Genomic DNA, 10,328 nt, shown 5'->3' with positions numbered 1-10,328 from the left:
ACTTGTTGATAAAATTGTAATTTCATCTCTAAACATCTGTGAAGATATAAAGGTTTGCTACGGTAGATAAACCAGGTATTACAGTTAGTTAAAAGTTTTGCAGTCGTACAGACATGTTGTGAACATAGAGATCATAAATATTTTGAGTAAACATACTTTACCTAATGCGATACTAGTTTTACGAACGAACTAGAATATTTATAGTTTAGTTTTGTTGAACCAATTAAAACCAAAACATAATTTCCCCTAGTAAAATGCTACGAACCTTCTGGTAAAACAAAATTTACGAACCTTCTGTAAACGAGCAGGCAATCTGAAGAAAGCATTTATTTTCCGCGTTATATTGTTAAAGCTGTGGCTATTTATACTGAAAAGATCAGGGAGTTAACTCCCTTGGAAACTGTTTACGTGCGCTTCAGTCGTTTACCTGACTGATGCAATCGGGTTGTCAAAGCAAGCTGAAACATTTTGTATTGCAAATTACTGTCTGTCTGAAAGTATCATGTCAATTTGCTGCATGACTTGACAATCCATTCAATAATTGGAATCCATTTTTAAAAATTAGTAATTTTCCAAACCCATGCACAACGTTCAAACGCGTATATAGAGGATATAATGAAATTCCCACAAGCGATAAGATATGTATATATGCTTCTGCTGTGTTCGTAATTTACAATGTATTGATAAAAAATGAACGTATCGTCGTAAAATTACATGGCATAAGTGTTCTTTATGTTTTTTTAATTAATTGTTTTCATTTGTATTACAAATGTCGCACAAGCATTACTTAATTTGGAAGATAGAAGTTTCAATGTTAGAGTTCGTTTCATAATTGGCAGAAATTTCCGTTCTTAATTTGATAGTCGAACGCATATTCAGTTTGGTTGTTATACGCAATGATGTGATCTTTGTTTCATATGTTTACGATGGAAAGGTGCTGAAGATGACCGCATTTCTTCTGCGTAAAACCTTTTTTTGCGTTGACCCAAACGTCCAAAATCCCTTAGATTACATTTTGCCAATCTTGTCAAGATATGATTTGTTGAAAATAGCGTGCACGTTTCCATGCATGTAAAGGTACTTGCATCTCATCCTCTGTAACAGTCGTGCTGATTGGCTAATTGCATGCCGGCATGTGTCTGTCTCCTGTGGGTGGGTGGAGTACTGTCTCTAATGCAAGTGCGGCACACTCGGAGATTATTTCCTCCCGTCATTTCTACTATCATGAACACATTATGGTCCCGTTCCGATATTCTGTATATTTCTTGAAAATGAAGTTCTGTACAGTAGATGTAATATGTTTAATCACGGGTCCGTTTGAAACGGCAAACACTTTGAAATTCAGGGAGGTTTATAGCATTCAATTTGACACCTATACGCTTGATCAAGTTGTTCTTATTATTTAAAGCTTGCCGTCTAGCCCATTGGAACACCTTGTATGTGAGTCCATTCTTGACTAGGCTATTCAGTCTTGTGTATATATGAAACATTCCCACAGAACTAAACTGTAGTAGGTGTACAGCCCATATCACCCTCAACAGTAGCATTCGGGGCATGATGTCGTAGACCCATAAAAAAAGGCATTGCTTTATTTTGCACAGCATTCACTAATGATAAATTACTACTACCCAAGTCACTGATCATGTTCAATCTTTTACCATACCATTGAGTCGTACATCTTTGTGTAGGTGTTTTTATCATTGAGTCGTACATCTTTGTGTAGGTGTTTTTATCATTGAGTCGTACATCTTTGTGTAGGTGTTTTTATCATTGAGTCGTACATCTTTGTGTAGGTGTTTTTATCATTGAGTCGTACATCTTTGTGTAGGTGTTTTTATCATTGAGTCGTACATCTTTGTGTAGGTGTTTTTATCATTGAGTCGTACATCTTTGTGTAGGTGTTTTTACCATTGAGTCGTACATCTTTGTGTAGGTGTTTTTATCATTGAGTCGTACATCTTTGTGTAGGTGTTTTGATCATTGAGTCGTACATCTTTGTGTAGGTGTTCAAATGCATACTACTGAGGAATATGAACTTGGACCTTAGTAATCCCAGCGCCCTATTGGCCGAGCTTGCCACTGCTTTCGCCATGCGTGTGTTATCTCAATGCAGTGTTATTAATAATCCCAGTTAACAGTAACTGTCAGCAATCTCAAGAGGTATATTCCACATTTAAAATTACAGTTTGTCCTTTGTTTTGACAAACTTCTGCAGTGGAGAATGTTAGATGTCATCTGGTTCACAGTCATTTTGTTAACATCGAACAAGTTTTGAAGGCATTCTTAGAGTGCGTTTAGGTCCGCTTCATATTCCGCTGTGAGTGAGTGAGTGAGTGTGGTTTTACGCCGTTTTTAGCAATATTCCAGCAATATCACGGCAGGGGACACCAGAAGTGGGCTTCACACATTGTACCAATGTCGGGAATCGAACGCGGGTCTTCGGCGTGACGAGCGAACGCTTTAACCATTAGGCTACCCGACCGCCCCTACGCTAGAAGTACGATGTCGTCTGGACAGACTAATACACACAGCTTCTCGTCGTCGATCATCACACACTTATCCAATTATATTAAAGTAGCATTGAGTTCGTTAATGTATATATCGAACAACAAAGGGGAAAGTAAGCACCCTTGCTTCAAACCACATCTAACATTGAACCACAGAGTTAAATTCTTGTTAAGCCTCACACAACAACTGACACTCGTATATAAAGATAGCGTCCTACATTTGTCTATATATACCAAGGTCATATAAACTTTGTCCATGCTGTGTAAAAAAGTGTATCCATGCACACTGTATTCTTAATCACTTCAGTGGGTAGATTCTCGCATCCCAGGTATTTTCCTTTGCTTGCTGAGGGTATAGCACCACTTCATCGTTAGTGAACGGACTGTTCTTCTGGAGCACATAAGTATCTCGTGACTCTCCTCCGCACAATTAACACATGGGTGGGCGTCGGTGTGGTCATGTCGGCCCCGTTCAGTTGACTACTGTAATTCTCCTCCCAGGTGTGCAACATTGTCCCTTTATCCGCAGTCAGTTTGCCATCTGGGAGTCGCACCTCCATCGGAAAATATTGCAGTCTGTCATAACCAACTCCAATCTTTCAGCCCCTTTTTTTCAAAATTCAATCTTATTTTCTTCACTCAGGCTTTCTTACTCTAATAAACACGTCTGATTCTATATTATAGGCATGAAAGTACAGTAATTAACAACTAATTAAAGTAATTAACAATTCATTAAGACACCTACGTGATTGGTCAAGAAGAGGAGTTGAAACCAGTAAGATATGAACATAACACATTGATAAATATAAATATATATATATATATATATATATATATATATATATATATATATATATATATATATATATATATATATATATGAGACGGGCAACTCCGATAGTTGAAGACCAGGGGGAACATACTTGGCCACGAATACACGAATAACCAGGGGTGAGGGTAGTAGGTCGAGGGTTATACATTAATGAAAAACGATTAACCAGATGGGAAGTAGATAAAAAGTGGAACGGAGATGAGAGGGACGGAGATGTTAGGGACCTGAGACATATATGGTATTGGGGGTGGGGGGGGGGGGATAGTTCGAATTCCAAAAGGGTGATCTGTTCTCGGCTTGTTGTCACGATCTTTCGAACCACAAACCAAACTTAAGCACCAGCATTTCGACTGAGACTGTTGCTTTGCGGCCGAAGTCTCGTATTTAAGTGACAAATAGAGTGGGTTGACCCACAAAGTGGGAATAAAAACTGTTAAACGAAGATCACTCTTTTGTTTGAGTCAAAAGTAAGCATGCAATTCACTAACTGAGTGAACAGGTGGACTAGGCCACTAATTCGCAACAATCTTCACTCCAACCAGTAAATGTGGTTAATTTGAGCCAGTACCTTCGTGCCCAAACACCACAAGACACACACACATACCTTGAGCCCTAGAGACATATACACAGTCAACGCTTACTGTCCTCAGAATAACAGTCATAATCCAGGGAAAACCTCAATGGCAGTGGTGGCCGTTTCACCCAACAGGGAAATTTACAAATAGAGCAGAAAGATTTCCTCCCCCCCCCCCCCCCCTCCCCCACAAAAAAAACAAAGAAAAAACAAAACAATAAAAACAACTCCATACAGAACGGGCGACCATACACGTGTAGGGGAGGGGAGGTGTTATACTACACTCCAATGTAGAGTTACTCACAGCACACTTTGTGGCACAAGCCTAACCTCTTCCGGCCAGCAACCACCATCACAATCCATGATCTTATCAGTTGTTCCCCGCTCAGCACGTATCATCTGACAGGCGGTATTGAACATATATCATGATTGTATAGCTCTTTTCAATATACTGTAGGGGGAACGGGTGGCCCAGTCGTCTAAGGCGCCGCGATTAGCTTTGCAGAGTTGCGTCACTTGGTCACGCCAGAAACCTATGATTGTGGGTTTGATGATGTTTCTACGTTTGTCAGCACCATACCCGTGCTCGTGGGTTTCTGCGAAGTGGAAAACGTCTGAGACCTGCAGCACTTCGGGTTTTCCTCCCACATTAAGCTGACACGCCGCGATCTGGAATACTGTTAAAAGCGGCGTTAAACCCAACTCACTCACTCACTCACACATAGTGTAACACTGTGTAACAAACGGAGAAGTTTGGTAATGATCGCTCAATACATTAATACTAAAGAAAACATAGTTTGCAAACAGCCTAGCGGTATGACAGTATTGTTGTCTTCAAATACTTTTGTGTCAGGTTGACTGACATTATGATCAACGTCAAATACACTCCCTAATCCTGACCACTCGATTCATTTAGGAAACGAGTGTACTCGTTTAGTGGATACTGATAAAAACCAATGCACATATTCGAATCTTCACTTATCCATCCTTGTTACTAGGTATAATAAATATGGTATAAAGTTCTAAATAACAGCAAATCAATAATGATTTTTTCAAATATTTTTATTCACATCAACATGTGTAGGTACAAATCAGTTACAAATATATACACATAAATTGTGTCATATAATAAAATGCGGGGGGATATAGCGATCAGCCAGTCTGTCTGTCCGTCCGTCTGTCCGTCCGTAATCATTTCCTTTTCCGGGGCAGAACTCGAAAATAATTCAGTGTATTTGATCGAAACTTGGCATATCTATCAGTCACATACTGAAGTTGTGCCTTTTGCTAATTAGCAATTTTAGAATTTTTTATTTTTTTACGTTTCCATGGTAACAAGTTGAATTTAAGTTTTCATATAGGGTGGGTATAACAAATAGACTGTTAAATATTTCCTTGCCAAACATTGCATGTCCATATATAAAGTACATACTGAACAGGTGCCATTTGATATTAAGGAGTTTTAGAAATGTTTATTTTAGAAATTGCATTGCAGCTATTTTGACTTCGGCTTAGAGAAATGTTGGGTCAGTTACCTGGTTTGGGACCATAACGTGTTAAAACGGGTGGGGGATATAGATGACTTCGTTGACTATACGCTTGTTTCTTGTAATTTTTCATTTGTTTGCATAAAAAAACACACATAAACACACGTTTTTCTTTCCATGTCATATGGATGCGACCATGGTGGATCTTTTGTTGGTAAACAATGTATGCTTCTTAAGGAACATTCAACTCTTGACTCATTACATACAGAATTGCACATTTACTTGTGGTTACTTTACAGACAGCTGCCGGGGGGATATGTCATCTTTCTGATGACTCTTGTTTCGAAAACTGGAGGCAGAATTTAGTATGCATTCTTTGTCTTCACAATGATATCGCCCCGTTCCTAGCAGAGTGTAGCACCTGGTTAAAGAAGACTGCTGTTAATCCGCTTAAGAGGCTTACGCAATGATGGTGAGGATGTTTTCGTACAAATCAGCAGAAGAACAGCTTAGCAGAAAAAAACTAACATACATCTTGATCTCATTTTGGGTCAACTTGAACTCATGTTGTGAAGATCCGTGGGAGAACAGATCTTAAGCAACCGATGCTTGCCGTGAATGGCGACTATGCTTGTCGTAAGAGGCGACTAACAGGATCGGGTGGTCAGGCTCGCTGACTTTTGTTGATGCATGTCATTGATCCCAATTGTTGGATCGATGCTCATGTTGTCAATCACTGGTTTAACTGGTTCAGACTCGATTGTTTACAGACGGCCGTCATATAGCTGGAATATTGCTGAGTGCGGCAAACAAACATGTTGGGCCAGGTTGTCACTTCTGTAGTCATCAGCATTAATTCAATTACACGTAATTCTACTCCTGTTCAAGATATTTTGCAAATGATCTTGCTCAATTATGGATTCCCATCTACAGGTGCGAATTTCCTTCGTCTCGTTGATATCAAGACGCAGCCTAATGAGCGTTATGAAGCGTTCATACAAGATAATTTGCTTACAACTCCTGCTGGCACCATCCATCATGGTATTGATATTAATCAAGATGAAGAGCTCACATCAACACTTGAGAACATTATCGTGGTATTGTGGCTTTATATTATTCATCCTGAGCTTCCTCAGCTTGTAAGACAGAAATACGGAGCCGAGTTGAGAAATCAGACATTAGCATCCTTGAAACCCGATATCTCACAAGACCTCTCCTCACAGACGGATGAATTACTCACTATTGAAGACACCAAGGCTTTAAGAATAGCATCCTTTTCAACAGACAAAATTGCGTCAAACCGGCTAGACAAATGAAAAGTGTGTTCTGTGTAAATCAGCAGGAAGACCTGCGTGCAATGCTCACTATCTGAAATACTCTAGATATATTCCTGAATCTGATAGGCAACCGATGTAAGGCTCTCGTCTTGTTGGTGGAGTTGATATTGTACGAGAAGATGATCCGTATGTAGAAGAGCCAGTTTGTGACGTTGATCAGGATCCTTACCCTCTCCTTGACCAGCCAGTGATGATGTCATTCAGTCACCGTTCCTGAACACTTTTTACCAGAAACACCCAGTAAGATTAACTTTAGACACTGGTGCCACGACAAACATGCTCAGGTCATCCTTTGCTCGGGCAAGAATGCTACCGATAACCCCTGCCTCTCAGATTGGAGGACAAGCTGATGGGATAACCAACCCCACTTGGATGCGATTGGGGAACTGCATTGTCAGTTGACCAGAGATAATGACACATTCCAATTAGATGCCTAACTTGATGTTTGTATGCTAACAGGAAACCCTTTCCTGGTTTGCAATGATGTAGCAACTCGCCCTACGGAGGAGGTAGAAATTTGATCAGAGGTAGCAATGTAATCTATTTTGGACAGCAGCCATGCTGAGGTGCTACAGTGAGACGTGCTCAAGCATTCGCTCCATGCAGTCCATCACAACAGACAGCAGTGTTGCCGGGGAGCTTCGCTGAATTTTTAACACCAGCCTCCCTTCCACTTCCACTCATCATGGATGCTTAGTCTGTCCAAGCAATCTGAGATCAAAAGCGGAAATGGCTTAGCCGAGCGTCCAGGAAGTGTCTTCAGTGGGAAATATTATGAGGTTGCCAATACCACCGATGAACCTATATTGCTGAAGCGAAATGAGCATATCTGTCAGATTAGAAACATATCATCTGTGGAGCAGCCTGCCAGGAGTGCGGAGCTAAATCGGACTCAGGGAAAGGTAACACACGCATATCAACTAATCTTCCAAACTCTGCTACAGTTGTGATCGATCCTGACAACATATTGCCGCCTGGTTGCAATGACAATCTCCGAGCACTCAGTGAGGGATTTGATGAGGTTTTCAGCCCGATTGTGTCCAAATACAATGTGGCCCACTAAAAGCTGTTGTCAACATGGGTCCTACATCACCCCCTCAGAGAAAAGGCCACTTACCCCAATACAATTATGAGATGCGTTTCGAACTTCAAGCCAAGTTTGATGAACTCGAGGAAATGGGCGTATCTGCCACAGAATAAGTGAATGTTACTGTTGAATATCTGAACCTCTCATTCCTTGTTCGCAAACCGGCTGGAGGTTGTCATTTGGTGACGTCATTTGGAGATCAGAAGTAGGTCAATATAGCAAGCCTCAACCGTCTCTAATGCCAAATGTACACACTGTACTGAGGGATATAGGCAACTGGAAGTATATTATCAAAACAGATTTATTCAAATCCTGCTACCAAATTCTATTATCCCAGGATTCTATGAAGTATTGTGGGGTTGTGACATCTTACAAAGGGATCAGAGTTTATGCTCGATGTGCCATGGGGATGCCTGGTTCGGAGACCTGTCTTGAAGAACTCATGTGCAGAGATCTTGGATCTCTCATACAAGAAGGATGTGTGGCTGATGACCTTTTTTGTGTTGGCAATACTCCTGATGAGGTCATGTCTAATTAACGTCCTGTGTGCCCGGAAAGCAGACTATCTGAGGCTCTCAACCCCGAAAACGGTGATATACCCAGAGTCTACAACCATACGCGGTTGGATTTGGTCAAATGGCACCTTATCAGCCACCACACATTGAAACGCAGCACTGATTGCTGTGTCAGGGTCTGTGACTGTACAACGTCTGCGATCGTTAGTAGGTGTGTACAAATCTCTAAGCTGTATTCTTCATGGGTATACCGATTTCCATCAACCAATGGATAAGGACATTGCACGAAGAAAATCTAAAGAAAATATTTCCTGGACTGATGACCTAACAAATGCATTCAATAAGGCCATGTGTGCCTTATCAGATAACAAGACAATCACATTTTCAAGATGTAGCAACAGTTCGGTATTGTCACAGATGCATCTTCAAAAACTCATCCAAGAAACACACACATATCCCAAATGTCAAGAGATGTCTTAAGGAAGTCTATATTGCGTAGGATAGTTTGCTCATTGTTCATGTCAGTCAACCATTTCAACCTGTTCGTGAACGTATTGTTGTTCCAAGGGCTGTAACACTTCACGTTCAAACAACCTACCATTTAACAGACTAAACAACCGTTCAACAGGTACCTTTTTGCCTTGGATTTAGACGAATCCCTCCCAGCTGTGGATTCATCATGTCATCTTTATGTGTCTTTGAGATCTATGCCTGATCAATTCTACCCACAGTCAAGCAGTCCTCCGCCTGTGTCTATTAGTGTGAACTTCGCGAGGGACATCACGAAACTGAATGTCCTTCGGTAAACTGTGGCAAGCCTGATTGAGAGTGAGAAACGTGAGGATCTACGCAATGCCATGCTCTTGCCATCTTGGTGATAGTGGCACCACGATCAGAGTCGACCCTGCACCAGGGTTTATTTCTCTCTTCAAAGATTTACTACTGAAGACGCATGGTATTGAATTTGAGATTGGCTCGCTAAAGAATGTTAACAAAAACACAGTTGCAGAAGGAACCATTGAAGAACTTGGCACAGAATGCTTCCCGGTATGCCTTGGGGGTTGCCTGTTGTATCCGGTTAACCTGTCAATAGCCACAGTCAAAATGAATTCAAAACTATGTAAAGGTGGTCTGTCTGCCTGTGAAGTATTTACCCAACGTGATCAACGTGGAGAACAACTACAGGCAACTCACAGACAGGCAACTCATTTTTGAACAAAACAGTATCAGAACATTTAACCATCCCCATAGCAGGAAATCTAATGCACTACCATAGCTGAAACTAAGTTTCAAGTTGGTGATCTCGTATTTCTCAAAAGAGAGAAAGAAAAGATACACGTAAGGGACAAGTATATGGTTACTGGAGTTAACCAATTAGAGGTTTTGATAGAAACTATCCCAGTCAATAAGTTATTCAGGCATTGCCTAGCATGACGGGGGAATGCATGCTAGAACCCGATATTAACTTCGTTGACAATGGTCAGCAATTTCAAAATGATGGACATGAGCCTATGCTTCATGATAATGAACTACAACTTGTTGAACATGAAGCTACAGAGCAATTCAATGTTACCATAATTTGTTTCTGTTTTGGTTTGTTTTTTTGTGAGTGTGAAAACCTTCCTTCCGGTTTGGGCATTGTAGTTTGTTTTGCATTAAACTTGTGTCATGAGAGACTGGATTTGTTCAAATTGGCGCTGCACTAATTTGTCACATCTAAAACTGAATATCATGAGCACAGTGACTTGCCACCTGTAATCCTATGGAACATGTTCATATAACAGTCAAGATCTAAAGACAGTGTTTCAGCCATGTTTCAGCCATGTCCTGCCAAGAGCAAGTTCTATATAAACATAACAAAACATTTAAACTTTATAAAACCTGTCGACAACGGACAGCAACACAACTAGTTAGGACGAAAATTCAGAGAACATGTATGCTACGATAAAAAACAATGTTAGGAATACGTTTACTTGGACTGGTGTGGCC

The sequence above is a fragment of the Haliotis cracherodii genome, unplaced genomic scaffold (genome assembly GCF_022045235.1).
Source record: "Haliotis cracherodii isolate W230 unplaced genomic scaffold, xgHalCrac1.p SCAF_7, whole genome shotgun sequence".
Lineage (NCBI taxonomy): Eukaryota > Metazoa > Mollusca > Gastropoda > Lepetellida > Haliotidae > Haliotis > Haliotis cracherodii.
This window is presented reverse-complemented; position numbering follows the sequence as displayed.